This window comes from Pleurodeles waltl, chromosome 1_2, assembly GCF_031143425.1.
Source record: "Pleurodeles waltl isolate 20211129_DDA chromosome 1_2, aPleWal1.hap1.20221129, whole genome shotgun sequence".
NCBI classification, from domain to species: domain Eukaryota; kingdom Metazoa; phylum Chordata; class Amphibia; order Caudata; family Salamandridae; genus Pleurodeles; species Pleurodeles waltl.
Window position 1 is genome coordinate 1,295,216,683 of NC_090437.1, and position 17,127 is coordinate 1,295,233,809.

Below are 17,127 nucleotides of genomic sequence, written 5' to 3' on the forward strand. Positions count from 1 at the left end.
ATTATGCGGGAAACACTGCAGACGCAGAATTGCATCATACCAGTGGCCTGATTAAAAGATACTCTTAAGTACGTTTCTTACTTACACTAACATTTGCTAGTAGAGAAAATGTTCATTGTAATAACTGGCGTTTTAATATATATGTTGGCAATTTCAGATAAAAAAAACCACTGTTTTCCGATTCAAGCTTCATCAACCTAGCCAAAATTGTGTGATCTTCCGCAAATCGTTTTACTTTTCTTATGTGTCCAAATCGTAGCAATTTGACACAGATCTGGAACCAGTATTAACAGATAAATAAACAAAAAGAGGACAATTCTGTTTGCTCTAAAACTATCTAAAGGAGATTCATTTCTCGTTCTGTGCTATAGAAGTCTGTAACCAGTGACGGCCCTCCCATCCGGGCAGAGAAGCGTCGCCCCCCCCCCTGCTGCCCGTGCAGCAAAAGTGAAAAATAAAATGGTAATAAAATGCAGCTGGATGCAGCTGTGCCTACTGAAGTGTCAAGGCAGCCCGCTCCAGCCAATCCTGGCGCTGCTCTCATGCTGCTCATCTGCAGCATGAGAGCAGAGTCAGGATTTGGAGAAGGAGCTGGCTGAGGCCTCAGGAGGATTCTGCAATCAAGACAAAAAAGGTATGTTGCACCTGGCCCTTTTAGCAGGGCCATCCCCAAACTTTTTGCCTCCTTCCTCCTAATTTTTACACCAGTTTTTGTTGGCTTTAGGACTCTGGGCACTTTACCACTGCTAACCAGTGTTAAAGTGCATATGCTCTCTGTGTAAACTGTATTGGGGATTGGGTTATCCCTGATTGGTATATTTGATTTACTGGTAAGTCCCTAGTAAAGTGCACTAGAGGTGCCAGGGCCTGTAAATCACATGCTACCAGTGGGTCTGCAGCACTGATTGTGCCACACACATGAGTAGCCCTGTAAACATGGCTCAGACCTGCCACTGCAGTGTCTGTGTGTGCAGATTTAAACTTCCAATTCGACTTGGCAAGTGTACCCACTTGCCAAGCCTAAACCTTCCCTTTTTGTACACGTAAGGCACCCCTAAGGTAGGCCCTAGGTAGCCCCATGGGCAGCATGTAGTGTATGTTAAAGGTGGGACATGTACTGATGTGTTTTACATGTCTTAGCAGTGAAATACTGCCAAATTCATTTTTCACTGTTGCAAGGGCTATCACTCTCATAGGTTAAGATGGGGGCTGCCTTTAAATAGCTTTTAAGTGCAGTTTCCCTTTGGGAGTAGATAGAGATGTGGAGTTACCTTCCGATTGTTGGGAACGACTCCATCACGATGCCGTGATATCACCAAATCGAAGCACTTGTGTTTCTATGCGCTATATTGAAGTTTAATCTTTAAAAATTCATAACTTTGCTTGTGTATGTTGAATTTTTGTCATTTTGGTCTTGTTTGATTTATATAAATGTTGGCTATTCTTCTAAACTGGTGTAGTGTCCATTTTGTAGTGTTATCACTGTGTTACTGTGTGTGTTGGTACAAATACTTTACACATTGCCTCTGAGAAAAGCCTGACTGCTTGTGCCAAGCTACCAAGGGGGTGAGCAGGGGTTATGTGAGCTGTGTATCTCCCTTACCCTGACTAGAGTGAGGGTCTCTGCTTGGACAGAGTGCAAACTGACTGCCAACCAGAGACCCCATTTCTAACAAGGTAAGTTTGTTTTTCTTTTTCTTTTAACCTTTTTCGTCCACTGACAGGCACTATGAGAAACTCGCATTGCGTTCAGCCTTAATTCCAGATCTCTCAGTCACGGCCCGTTATATAATAACAAGCTACGATTGAGGGCTTTGGAATTTCAGCCTAAAGGCATTGTTGATTTGCACAGTGCCTGCAACTGGGCTTGGCACTGGACTCGATGACCCTCCGCTGTTGAGGGTCACTGCCCGCCACTGTCTGTAACCCCACTTTAATTTACAAAGAAAGCATTCTGTTTACCATTGACTTATCGTTCTCACCCCAGCCCTTACTTCTGTTGTTGTTAGTCTGAGACAGACTCCCACTGTCTCCCTTACAAGACACTCTTCTCCTCTTGTACCTCCACACCGTGCACCTAGATGTGTGACCCTATGAAAAGGGCCCCTATCAGAGACTGCCTCCTGTGTTCTTTGTCTCTTTGCTGATTCTGTCTTGGGCTCTGGTATTATACATGACTAACTTCCTTAAATTGTACTGTTTAGTTCTGGATGGGCACTGACGTTTATGTGCCGTGAGCAATACAGCAGGTAAGTGTTTGGACACCCTGCACCGCCTACAAGGATGTAACTCAGTGGTTGACTTTTGGTTGAAGATGCTGTGGAAACATGCTGGGCAGAGGCAGTGGTGGCATGCCAGGTCTAGTGACTGCCTCTGGATTGTAGCATGTCGTGTGCACAAGGGTCACCCGCGCAGGTGTAAGTTTCATGCTGGGCTGTCCTCCGAAATGTCAACTTGCAGAGGGGGAAGTGGTTTTATGGTGGACACCTTCCAACCAGAACCTGCCAAGCACCAGGCCCTGGGTGAGTATTTACATGGTTGTGGGAGATCAGTAGATGGGTCATTCCTGGCGTGAGATTCGTTGCATGTGCAAGTGGAAGATCCAGTGTGAATCACAAGGAAAATTGCAAGAGTATATTGATGCACGGCATGATCCCTTCTCCTGAGACGCCTCCAGGGAAGTTCTCAAGAACAAGGCTAGAGATGGTTGCAAACAATGGGTAGAAAGCAGGAGTTCTTCAGGCTCTCCCTCTCCCAGTAAAGTACAATTAATGTCTTTGGTTCATTCCCTTTCCAAGGTCCTGATAAAGACTTGATCGTCAGGATCCAGAAAGCACCAATAGACCTCCATGTCTTGTTTTTCATTTTTTGTATTTTTAATATTAACATAGCCTCTCTAAGAATAGTTTGAAATGTCTGTATACTTAGATGTGGGTGTGGCATGCCCCCTGAAGAAGGCTGCTGATTCTACATGGCCCAAAACACTACATCGACAAGGCATCTTAAGCTAAACTGATAATATACTCCTAATTTTAAATGTGCTTCAACACACTAAAAAAATTTGTATTTCGTTTGACATACATTTTTATGCTAATGTTTATGGCCCTCATTCTGACCTTGGCGGGCGGCGGAGGCCGCCCGCCAAAGTCCCGCCGTCAGGTTACCGTTCCGCGGTCGAAAGACCGCGGCGGTAATTCTGACTTTCCCGCTGGGCTGGCGGGCGGTCGCCTTCAGACCGCCAGCCAGCCCAGCGGGAAAGAGGCTTCCACGATGAAGCCGGCTCGGAATCGAGCCGGCGGAGTGGGAGCTGTGCGACGGGTGCAGTTGCACCCGTCGCGTATTTCACTGTCTGCGCAGCAGACAGTGAAATACATGTAGGGGCCCTCTTACGGGGGCCCCTGCAATGCCCATGCCAGTGGCATGGGCACTGCAGGGGCCCCCAGGGGCCCCGCGACCCCCCCTACCGCCATCCGGATCTCGGCGGTCCGACCGCCGGGATCTGGATGGCGGTAGGGGGGGTCGGAATCCCCGCGGCGGTGCAGCAAGCTGCGCCGCCGCGGAGGATTCAATGGGGCCGCGGTACACTGGCGGGACCCCGCCAGTGGTGCCGGTCCGACCGCGGCTTTACCGCCGCGGTCGGAATCCCCATTGGAGCACCGCCGGCCTGTCGGCGGTGCTCCCGCGGTCCTCCGCCCTGGCGGTCAAAGACCGCCAGGGTCAGAATGACCACCTATATGTCTTACTTGTCTTGATATAAGACAATATTTCTGTATTTCTATATTTCATTGCCTGTTTTTCTAAAAATCCTTTTGGGTGGAGGTTTTGAATACATATGTAAGTTGACCTCTTTATATTTGTGTGGCTTTAAAAGAATGTATAATGTGCCACATTCGATGACACAGTATACAGTTGATACCAAAAAGGAAGAGTTTAAGCCCAGCAGGTGTATGAGAGTTAAAACACATTTTAATGTAAAAAGTGTAGCTACAGATAGTCCATTTTTGTTTCTAGCTGAGATAAATAAGCAATTATTTCCCTTTTTAGGTCAGGCTAGAGACAGCTTTAGCTGTTTGCAAGAGTTCATCTAATATCAAGACAAAAAGGTGTTATGGAGAGGGGCATTGGATCTGCTTCTAAGTGGAGCTGTTTCTTTACAGGTGCTCAATCATTGATTGGGAAGCAGTTCTCTTTCTCCGCATAAATAGATCTTTCATCGCAGTGTTTTAACACTTCGCTGCACATGCATTGCAATGGAGGGGCATAGTTAGCTTCCCACACCATAAGAAATCATGACGCGCATACCCATGGGGATTCCCCTTCACTCGTGATGGTTGCCACAGCCATGGTGGGCATGGGGTAGTTAGTTTAATAACTCAGATAGCACCTTTAATGAGCCGTCTCACCTGTTACTTTGAAACAGTGTAAGACCATCAAGATTATCATGACACAAGCTGCAGAAGGTTAGCTATGGACACTACTTTAGATTTAAGATGGGTGCCTGCAGTCTATAATAGGTTGGTCTGCAAGCTATTCGCAAAAGAAAGCACATTTAAGACAAAAATAAACTAGGAATTCTACTTGCAAGATGGCTGCCGCATCCAAGCGGAATAATGTGGTGATGTGGTCAATGCATTTTTCAGAGGCAGTAAAAGGAATGCTATGTGCAGAAGGCCTTTCCCGGAGGCCATGGTGTTTCCACGTTGCTCCTCTGAGACAGTGCTTCACTTGTGCCCCTCCTTTTAGGTCATGTAATCCCTGTGTGAAGGAAACCCCACCTGTGGCTGGCATGTCAAGCCTCCACTACACTGGGAGCTGCTGAAAAAGCCAATAGTGCAGTTGTTGCCCTTCTCCAGCTGCCTGCCCTTATCTGTGATTGCCCCAGAGCTTTCCTCCTTCCTCACCCCTCTGCACAACAAACCGTCTTGCACCACACTCTCTGCCTTTGATTCATCTACTGGGATCCTCATTAGCTCAAAAGTTGGGAGGTGATCTATGCTTAGTTTACCCAATTTTTGGGGTGGGGGCAGTTATACCAGAAAGATGGTGCTGCAGTACCTTAAGAAGCCCACTAGAAGAGATCATGAGGTATTAAATGGTCAAAGTTCAGCCATTTATTTGTTTATTTTTAGGGTCAAATCTGTAGGTCAGTGGTTCTTAACCTGTGGTCTGGGGACTCTTGGGGGTCGGCGACAGCTACTCAGATGGTCTGTGACTGCGTAGAAAATTACCTAATATTAACAGATCAATAAAGTATATGTAAAAAGAAGCACAATGTAAAATTAAACAATGTTATATGTTAATTCAATGTGAAGTAATTTGCAGTTGGAGGCTAAAAATTAAGTTGGTGTCCAGAGATCAATTTGTGGGCGCAGTACAAGTGCATCAAACAGAATATAATAGGAGGACAGGCAGCCTCAGATGAATTTAGAAAAGTCCCAACCTTCCCATTACAATGAACAATGTGTTATTTTACATTTGTAAATCATGACAAATATTCATCATTTCCGTATTTGTTTGATGAATGTTTGTGTCTGAATTGTTGTGTATTATTTGGATGTTCAAATCATCAAAATTATTTAAACCGGAGTCTCTAACATCCTTTAATGACTCTGTGGGGAGCCCGGACTCCCATAATGATTCAGTGTGGAGCTACAAATTCCAGTACTGATTAACTGGGGGTCCACAGAAGTCAAGAGGTTAAGAACTGCTGTTGTAGGTGATTTACAGTGTAACATGAAAGATAGTAATATAGATGGATATCGGTTGAGCAGTAATAAAGGTGGACCCTGGTAAGAAGAGCAGGATGTAGAGATAGGTTGCCCTGAGGGGACGAAACAGTGCAATTCAATAGGTTTCACATTTTCTTCAGTTAGAGCTATTGGAATTGTAAATTCAGATCTGGACTTTTCTTGCCACATAAATTGATCAATCCTGCCTCATAATTTTGTCCTTTTCTGCCATATTTTGGTGGTCACTGGCGGCTACTGACTTCAGAAATCACAAGCCCTTGAGGAGAGATGAGAAGATGACTGCACTGCCCTGAGTTGTCTAAATGTCTGATCAGAAATTGGAAAATAAGGCTGGAAAAGTATTTTCTTTTTATGTTAACTGAATGAAAAGTCTTGAGAGTGTTCTTGCCTCGCATTTCAACAAAGCTGTAATGAAATTAACAATAGTAGAGCAGCCTGAGAAGATTTATGGCCCCAATAAAGGAGATAAGCAATGCCCTGTTTGTGGATGTCCGGAGGGGCCCTGGAGAGAGAAACTCACTCTAGATGTGAGGCTGAGCAAGTTTCACATCATTGCTTCTAGTTTTGGGGCCCTGGAGAGAGAAACTCTAGATGCGAGGCTGGGCAAGTTTCACATCATTGCTTCTAGTTTTAGCTACATTCTATGAGAAAGGGCATATTGTGGCTTTACTGAGCAGTAAGCTAAAGGTTTAGGCACCTGGGCCCATATTTATACTTTGTGACGCAAATCTGCGCCGGCGCAGTTTTGCGTCAAAAATATTACCGCCGGCTAACGCCATTTTGGTGCGCCGTGCGGCGACATATTTATACTTTGACGCACGGCGGCGCAAACAACAGGTGGGAGTCATTATTTTTGACGCACACTGCGGCGTCAAGTCGTAAAGGAAAACGACGTTAACGCAGCGGAAATGACTGTGGGTCGATTTACGACACCGCAAACCGGATATGCGCCGTTTGTTTTTACGCAATAGCGTCAAAAAACACAGCGAACACAGCCATTTCACCAGAGGAGAGCCAAAATGGATCCCAGACGCCACTACAGACCCCAGGAAGATGACAGCAGACCAGGAACCAGCCAGGAGGACCCACACAAGAACCAGGACACTTTTAAGAAGAAAAGAAGGTGTCGCTTTAGTGCAGAGGAGCAGGAAATTCTGGTTAAAGAGGTGACGGAACACCAGCACCAACTGTTTGTCACATCAAAGTTGCCAATCAGTAGGAGAGAGGCTATATGGCAACAAATTGTCGACAAGATTAACAGTGTGGCTGAAGTACGCAGAACAGTCATCGAGTGCAAGAAACGCTGGCATGACTGCAAACGCAGGACCAAGGAAAAGATGGCAAGGAACAGGAAGGCAGCACTGCAGACTGGAGGGGGGAGTCCAGCACACCAGGAGGCCCTCGACCACATGGAGGAGATGGTCGCAGCCGTCATCCCTGAGGAGATCGTCACAGGGATTCAAGGACAGGACAGCGCAGACTACCAGGAGACAGCGCACATGCAGGGTAAGTTGCATGGGGACTAAAATGTTAACTGCAAGCGGGGGGGATACCGACCACAAAATGCATGGAAGTCAACATATACATGGAGTGGCATGGGTAAAGGGGCATGGCATTGGGGCATGGCCTGCACAGACAGAAGCTGGGGCACACCATTACACTACACCAACAACAGTCCCATGGGGGCATGCTGTCATGCCAATGATGGAGCAAAGGGAAAGCCACGACAGGAGGGAAGGCCACTACGTCAAACTTACATCCTGGCACTCGTCAGCCAACATACCTCCTACATTAACTAGAGCCCTATCAGCAATCCTCTAGCCATACCGACAACTGCAATGTAACTGCAACAACAGTTGCCACTACCACTTCTGATCTGTGTGCAGCTCAAGTAGCCAATGGCAGTAACCTCCCCATGGATCATACACACCTAAATTAGGGGGTGAGGATGACATCTGCAACAATCCCCAGAAACAAGACAAAGGCCCCAGTACACTCAAATGTCAATGCCCATAGTTGTCACAAACATCAGACAAAGTAAAAAACAATAGGAGCGACACAGCACTAAGGACACACCCATGCTGCATATGTCAGGGTCCATCCTGTGCCTGGGTAACAAGGCAACATCCCAAATGTCATACTGCTCAGACAACAGCATAGAGGAGGGGACACATGTAACTGGTCACTGAAATACACCTGCACAGTCAGAGGAGGAAATAGGACACTGATACGACTATCAGGGCAATCCAATGTAACACACATTACCCAACATCAGCAGGACCCATTACCAATGTCAATATCCATATCAGATCATAACATTGCCATGCATAGGATATGCCACATGTCAATTACATTTAAGTCGATGTGAACGATCAGGGATTGGGGCAGGTCCAGATTGTTAAGTGTGCTGCCAGGGCCATCAGAACACCCACAGCCAGTGAAAGTTCTCACCATGAGAATGGATGTACACGGAGGGTCGAGTAGGAAAAGAAGGTGGCAATTCTCTATTTAGCTAAAATCAACACCTAGAGGCGATGAGGCTGACAAGTCTAATAACTCAATAACATACATGTGACACACAGGTGGGCCATAGGCCTGAAACAATGCCCATCTGAAGGACTGCAGATATTAACACAAAACAAGATCACAAAGTGAATTCATCAAAAGGCAGGCATGTCACATCAAAATTGCCACAACACAGACACACTAATTGTACCATGTTTCATTGCAGAGGAAGATGGATCTCCTGCCGATATGCCTGTCCCAGATTTCCCTGATGACGAGCCGATAAACATTCCGCAGGAGACCATCCAAAAGGTCCTTGAAACCCTCCAGACCCCACCTTCTGTCACAAGGAGGAGCACAGAACAAGCAGCCATCGCAGAGGAACCACCCACCACCCCAATTGTAAGACCTGCCAGCTCCAATACAGCTGAGGACTCAGACGACACTGGCACCAGCTTTGAGAGAACTGTAGTTGGAGTACAGCGGGAGCTGGCCAAGGAGGTGCGGGTGGGGATGCAAAATATGGCAGCCAGCCTTGAGGGGGTGCGTTCGTGCATGATGTCATCTGCAGATCAGGCAGCAGCTATGCAAGCCCTAACATCTATCTTGCAGGAACTGCAGAAAACCCAGAAGGAAATCAGCACAGCTGTAATACAGTTGACCCAACACCTACAACAGCAATCCTGTCAACGCGTGCACAAATGCAACATTGAACCCCTCAGGGCCGACCTGGCTGCCTACCATTGTGATGTGGCTGCTATTCTCAAGAACCAGCAGGCCCTCCTTGCAGCAGTACTGCCCTTAAGACCTTCACAGGGAGCAGCGACCGGATGTCTGACATCACGTCTTCTAACACTGAGGTGTGTGTTGCCCCTTCACAACCAACAACAACAAGGACAAAGCAGGCAACACACACATTAGAAGAAGAAGACATGGAACAGATCACATTCACAAGCAACATGACCCGTAAGCACTAGTCCCTGCCACATGGCCAACTATTACCAAAGTCCTGCGTTTTGAAACATGACAGTCTTACAACAACTGTACTCAAGCACTGTTCTGCTAACCACTGTATAACTTGTCACCCAGCCCAGTGATTGTCTCTCTCCTACTCATTGGCTAAGTCTGTCCCACTGCACTGTCTGAAACAGCAACCCCAGCATGACAAAAGCATTTTGGTAAACTCTTGTGTTGGATCACACTGGAATATATCACTATAATGGACTCACAATCATGGACAATGTACATATAGCACTACAGCACTTTTCAATAAATAGCACTTACACAACAAATCTGTCTCTGGGTAATGTGTCATATCAACTGCGCTGTAGATAATTGAAATGTCCCTACTGTCAAATAACGTAGCTTGTCAATACAACTGTCCAGATATTATGTAGTTAGAGAAATCTGCACAGTGCCCATGATTGCATCATACTCTGCCCATCCTGAGGGAATAATCTGATGAAGTGAGAAACCATACACCACCATGCTGTGTTGGACAGAAGAATGTTTCCTCAGGGGATAACTAAGGGCCAGATGTAGCAAGGGTTTTGTGAGTCGTAAACGGTGAAAAACGCCGTTTGCGACTCGCAAAAGCCACTTTGCTATGTTGAAATGCATTTTGCGAGTCGGATCCGACTCGCAAAATGCATTTCCGAATCGCAAATAGGAAGGGGTGTTCCCTTCCTATTTGCGATTCGCAATGGTATGCAATTCCATTTGTGACCGCGTATGCGGTCGCAAATGGAGTCGCAGTTACCATCCACTTGAAGTGGATGGTAACCCATTCGCAAACGGGAAGGGGTCCCCATGGGACCCCTTCCCCTTTGTGAATGGACCCCAAAACATTTTTTCAGGGCAGGGAGTGGTCCAAGGGACCACTCCCTGCCCTGAAAAAACCGAAACAAAAGGTTTCGGATTTTTTGAAATGCAGCTCGTTTTCCCTTAGGGAAAACGGGCTACATTTAAAAAAAAAAAAACTGCTTTATTTAAAAGCAGGTCGCTAACATGGAGGCCTGCTGACTACAGCAGGCCTCCATGTTAGCGAGTGCCCATAGTCGGTATGGGGCCGCAATTTGCGACCCACCTCATTAATATTCATGAGGTGGGTCTTTGCGACCCCATAGCGAGTCGCAGAAGGTGTCTGAGACACCTTTCTGCATTACATTTTGCGAGTTGCAAATTGCGAGTCGCTAGTACTCGCAATTTGCAATTCGCAAAATGTCATTTTGCTACATCTGGCCCTAAGTCATCAAATAGTGCCCGCTAAATGTTGTCAACATGCAAAAATAACACAATAAACATGCCACACTAATCTAAGTAAATACAAAAAAAAAACTGCACAAATGAAGGTGTCTGAGTTAACATACAAATAGGTAATCATGCCGAACTGTGTCACAAATGATGTATGAGGGTCATGAAGACAAGAATACAATATTGCCAATGAGAACTCATAGAATAAGGGTGTCCTTGATCATCACACTGCAGTCAGACCTAAAACTGTTTCCCCAATATCAAGTCTGGAAGCACTGTTAGTGACTTTGAAAACACACTTATCAACAGAAACACATTGTCATCCACATTAACTGTGATTGGTGTTTGCAACAAAGGGTAGACACTTTGCAAGGTAGCTCTGGGCTAGCTGCCAATCGTACAGCTCAGTTGGGATTTGTTTGTAGCATAGGACACAGATGTTATAGTACCAAATTGATGTACACTGAATCCAAACCCACGATCAAGTACCATTCAATACATACTATTAAGGGTTAACCAAATATTTATTAAATGCTAACCACAGATGAGGAAACTGAGGGAAAAATCTTACCTACCCTAATCTACCCTGACTACTCATTACCCACAACTGTCCCTAACTAACCTAAGCTACACTTACTTATCACATGTAACGAAACGTTCTAAACATCTACCCCCCAACCCCCTTATGAGACGGGACACATTGAGGACAACACATACTAACCTAAACACATACTATACTATCCTAAACAAATATATATTTTTTTGGTATTTTTTGTAAAAGTTTATTTTCGTTTTTTGGTATTTTTTTATTTTTTTACACACAAGAACCCCAACATAGCCCCCCACCCACCCACACATGTAATAAGTCAAAAAAGAAACAAGCAGGACCCCCCACCCCCCACCCACTAACACTAACTAAACTAACAGCCTATACTAACCTAACACTAAGCCCCCTAAGCCCACTAACTATAAGAACAAGGAAAGAGGAGGGAGGGGAGGGTATCATGTCACATCAAATCAACTGTCTAGAGGTTGGCCCTCCGGAGGGTCCTCTTTAAATCCTTGGCCCGCCGTTTAATGTGGCGCACGTCCCGGCTCAGGTGGCTCACCTTGCGCAGCACTTTGTCCATCTTATGTTCAAGTCTATTGAAGGCTGCAGGGTCAACAGCTGGAGCAGTGGCAGTCTGGGTACCGGTGGAGGAGGTCTGTGTGGGCTGTCCTGCACCGGTGGCAATGCTGGGGCCAGGAAGTCCAGCAGATGTTGGATCAACAGTGGCAGCTGTGGGTGGGGCCACCTGGCTCTGATTTGTAGTTGTTTCTGTGGTGGCTGTGGTGGGCAAAGTAGGCCCACCCTGTGGGAAGGCTCGCCATGCCCCGGAGGCACGTTCATGGCGATATCGCCGGGCCATCCTCCGGAACCCCGACTCCACCAGCAGGATGTGCTGGTATCGCATGGCCCGACGCTGAAATTCACGGACCTGGTCTGGAGTCATGTTAGCTGCTGTGAAGACAAATGCAGATATGCTACATTAGTAACTGCATTGTGTGAAACGGCACAGCAAGTTAATCAGACATTACATCTACTTTACTTGTAACAGCTCATATCACGATACAGAGCATTGAATGTCCCTGAGGAAGTATGTGGCAGGCCAGACAACAAAGGTGACATCACACAAAGCACATCCATAACCCACAAGATGGGTAACAACTGGCTTTGACTTGCAATCTGAGTTCTGACAGTTAACATCTAAGAATCATGCTGCATATCCTCCACCAAGAGCTGGGCTACAAATGTCAGTGTACGGAAAGCAAAACTAAAGCCACATGGCCTGCAAGTTGTAACTGGACTTTCCAGTATGGTACCAAGTGCCAAACCTGAGTGTGTATACTAGTATGCAACCAAACCGTCACTTATTCACAGGTATGTGTAACATACTGGTGGCATCAATACTAGGTACCCCATTCACAAACCCATGGCCGTGTTTGAGGGGTGGCGGTGGATACACAACTATAATTTGCCAACAACATGTACACCGAGGAGTGTATAGGCTAATCCACACATGTTTGTCTCTACAGACACACCACAGGTAAGGTCTATCTACAATTTGGAGTCAGCAAACCCTAGAGCACTCATAGGGTCAGACATGTCAGGAAAATCAGAACTTAGTACACAACATATACTTCCAGTGAGGCCTGACTTACATCAGACACAGTGTTGCTAGAACACCCATGATCATGAATTGCATGCACACCTAGGCCATTACACTCAGGTTCCACAGACTTGATGCACTACATGTGGAAGTACATGCTGCTAGGAGGTTCTACCTACTGTTTCAAACTTACGTAGGTAAATAGTGAAGTAGATGTCTATTGGGAAGCTATTAGCTCCACCAATCTTAGAGAATGTGGGTCTGACAGGATGACTAAATAGGGGCTGACTTCCATTGCGACTCTTGGTGATACAAGTGTCAGACACATGACTATCCCCTGTACTCACAGTGTGGCCTACAGGGATGTCCTACAATCCCTACTTGATACCATTTGATACGCATTGGCAAACTCAAAACATGTGAGAACTGCATTCCCACTCATGGAACAAGTGAAAAACGTGCCCAACGCATCACACCTTGCTATGCGTCCAACTCACACGAGTCCATAACCAGCAAACACAACACATAACAGACATATCAACACTTACTGGAGTGGTCGGGGTCCTGAAATGTCGCCACCTCTCCCACAGTGTAGGGTGCCGGTCCACCCGTAAGGTATGGAAGGAAGAAATGTGCTCAAAATCTGTGCACAGTGCAACAATTTCATAATCATTTACAATGTGTAGGCTGAATAAGGACATGGCAGCCATTCAGACATGATGGTACTGCATCTGATATTTCACGGCCAACTTGTACATAGCATGGGTCTCCTGTGACAGTTACACACATATCTGCACACATACATTGGCCCTAACTATCATGTGGTTGCAAACTTGCCCCATAATTGGTGAGCACTAAAAAATATGGAGTGTAATCGTCTCATCATGTACATCCAAGAGAAACATCCAACGCCTGGTTACTTGAGGACTGCATTACCAGTCAAACATGCCTTGTGGCCATGACACATTTATTGCACATAGGCCCAATGTACAGAGGGAGGGGCATCGACTCCTGTAAGCCATCCTGTTGTTACAGTATAGTCAATTGATGTGGCCCAGCTATGGTGATTTGCACCAACCATGGAGATGTGAAGCCATGTGCATACACTTGGACTGCCATCCATATTTGGATTGTGGCTCAACTAATTCCAACAAACATCTTGAGATGTTAGCTGAGGGCACCTTACACCTTTTCACAATGTTTTCAAATCATGAACTGACATGTATCCAAAAAGATCAAGAAACCAAATAATCCCTGTTGGACCTGGCTTTTTGACGGGGTCATCCCCAAACTTTGTGCCTCCTTCCTCCTATTTTTTCTGACCTGTTGTTGTTGGCTTTTGACCTCTGGGCACTTTACCACTGCTAAAGTGCATATGCTCTCTGTGTAAATTGTACTATTGATTGGTTTATCCATGATTGGCTATTTAATTTACTAATAAGTCCCTAGTAGAGTGCACTATATGTGCCTAGGGCCTGTAGATTAAATGCTACTAGTGGGCCTGCAGCACTGGTTGTGCCACCCACTTCAGTAGCCCCTTAACCTTGTCTCAGGCCTGCCATTGTAAGGCCTTTGTGTGCAGTTTCACTGCCACTTCGACCTGGCATTTAAAAGTACTTGCCAAGCCTAGAACTCCCCTTTTTCTACATATAAGTCACCCCTAATGTGTGCCCTAGGTAACCCCTAGAGCAGGGTGCTGTGTGGGTAAAAGGCAGGACATGTACCTGTGTAGTTATATGGTCTGGTAGTGTAAAACTCCTAAATTCGTTTTTACACTACTGTGAGGCCTGCTCCCTTCATAGGCTAACATTGGGGCTGCCCTCATACACTGTTAAAGTGGCAGCTGCTGATCTGAAAGGAGCAGGAAGGTCATATTTATTATGGCCAGAATAGTAATATAAAATCCTGGTGAAGTCGGATTTAATATTACTATTCTAGAAATGCCACTTTTAGAAAGTGAGCATTTCTTTGCACTTAAATCTTGCTGTGCCCTTCAATCCACGTCTGGCTAGGTTTAGTTGACAACTCCTTGTGCATTCACTCAGACACACCCCAAACACAGGGTACTCAGCCTCACTTGCATACATCTGCATTTTGAATGGGTCTTCCTGGGCTGGGAGGGTGGAGGGCCTGCCCTCACACAAAGGACTGCCACACCCCCTACTGGGACTCTGGCAGACAGGATTGAACTGAAAGGGGGCTTGGTGCCTTTCTTAGACACTCTTTGAAGTCACCCCCACTTCAAAGGCACAACGCAGTATAAAACAGGGCCTCTGCCCTACCTCATCAGACACTTGCTGGAGAAGAAACCTGAACTAGAAACTACATCCTGCCAAGAAGAACTGCCTGGCTGCTCAAATGACTCACCTGTCTGCTTTTCTACAAAGGACTGCTGCCTTGCTGTTGGCCTGCTGCCTTGCTGAACTGCCTGGCTGCTTAAAGGACTCACCTGTCTGCTTTTCTACAAAGGACTGCTGCCTTGCTGTTGGCCTGCTGCCTTGCTGAACTCTTGTCTGGCTGTAAAAGTGCTCTCCAAGGGCTTGGATAGAGCTTGCCTCCTGTTCCCTGAAGTCTCAGGACCAAAAAGACTTCTCTATTTCACTTGGACGCTTCGTGCGCCGAAATTTTCGACGCACAGCTTGTTCCGCAGTGAGAAAAACGGCGCACACCGACGCTGATCGATGTGACACCTTCGGGACGACCGAAACTTTGACGCACGGCCTCGCAGGGACAACGCCGCCCGACTTCCAAGGAGAAATCGACGCGACGCCTGCCGTGAGAGCGAAATTTCGACGCACAGCCCCGCGGAACGACGTGCAGCCGGAAAACAAGCAAGAGAATCCACGCACAGACCCGGGACATCTGGTAATCCCCGCGATCCACAGAAAGAGACTGTCCGTGCACCGGAAAACGACGCACGACTTCCCCGCGGGAAAAATAACGACGCAAGTCCGTGTGTGCTGGGGAGAAATCGACGCACACACCATTTTTCCATGTATCTCTTCTTCTGCGGCCCTTTGCAGAGATTTTCCACCAGAAACCAGGTACTTTGTGCTTGAAAGAGACTTTGTTTGCTTTTTAAAGACTTAAGACACTATGGGGGTCATTCTGACTTTGGCGGGCGGCGGAGGCCGCCCGCCAAAGTCCCGCCGTCAGAATACCGCTGCGCGGTCAAAAGACCGCTGCGGTAATTCTGAGTTTCCCGCTGGGCTGGCGGGCGACCGCCAGAAGGCCGCCCGCCAGCCCAGCGGGAAACCCCCTTCCATGAGGATGCCGGCTCCGAATGGAGCCGGCGGAGTGGAAGGGGTGCGACGGGTGCAGTTGCACCCGTCGCGATTTTCAGTGTCTGCTTGGCAGACACTGAAAATCATAGTGGGGCCCTGTTAGGGGGCCCCTGCAGTGCCCATGCCATTGGCATGGGCAGTGCAGGGGCCCCCAGGGGCCCCACGACACCCGTTACCGCCATCCTGTTCCTGGCGGCGAAAACCGCCAGGAACAGGATGGCGGTAAGGGGGTCGGAATCCCCATGGCGGTGCTGCGAGCAGCGCCGCCATGGAGGATTCTTTGGGGCAGCGGGAAACCGGCGGGACACCGCCGGTTTCCCGTTTCTGACCGCGGCGGTACCGCCGCGGTCAGAATGCCCATGGAAGCACCGCCAGCCTGTTGGCGGTGCTTCCGCGGTCGTTGGCCCGCCAAGTGATGTAATTGCTGGAGAGCATATGTCTGGTCCTTATTTTCCAGAGCTACGCCAACGCCAGGGCCAACGACCGCGGAAGCACCGCCAACAGGCTGGCGGTGCTTCCATGGGCATTCTGACCGTGGCGGTCAGAAACGGGAAACCGGCGGTGTCCCGCCGGTTTCCCGCTGCCCCAAAGAATCCTCCACGGCGGCGCTGCTCGCAGCACCGCCATGGGGATTCCGACCCCCTTACCGCCATCCTGTTCCTGGCGGTTTTCGCCGCCAGGAACAGGATGGCGGTAACGGGTGTCGTGGGGCCCCTAACAGGGCCCCACTATGATTTTCAGTGTCTGCCAAGCAGACACTGAAAATTGCGACGGGTGCAACTGCACCCGTCGCACCCCTTCCACTCCGCCGGCTCCATTTGGAGCCGGCATCCTCATGGAAGGGGGTTTCCCGCTGGGCTGGCGGGCGGCCTTCTGGCGGTCGCCCGCCAGCCCAGCGGGAAACTCAGAATTACCGCGGCGGTCTTTTGACCGCGCAGCGGTATTCTGACGGCGGGACTTTGGCGGGCGGTCTACGCCGCCCGCCAAAGTCAGAATGACCCCCTATATATCACTTTTCAGTGATATCTTTACAAATTCATATTGCATCTTTGATTGTTTTGACCTGCAAATACCCAGATAAATATTATATAGTTTTCTAAACACTGTGTGGTGTATTTTTGAGGTGTTATATTATGGTATTGTATGATTTATTGCACAAATGCTTTACACATTGCCTTCTAAGTT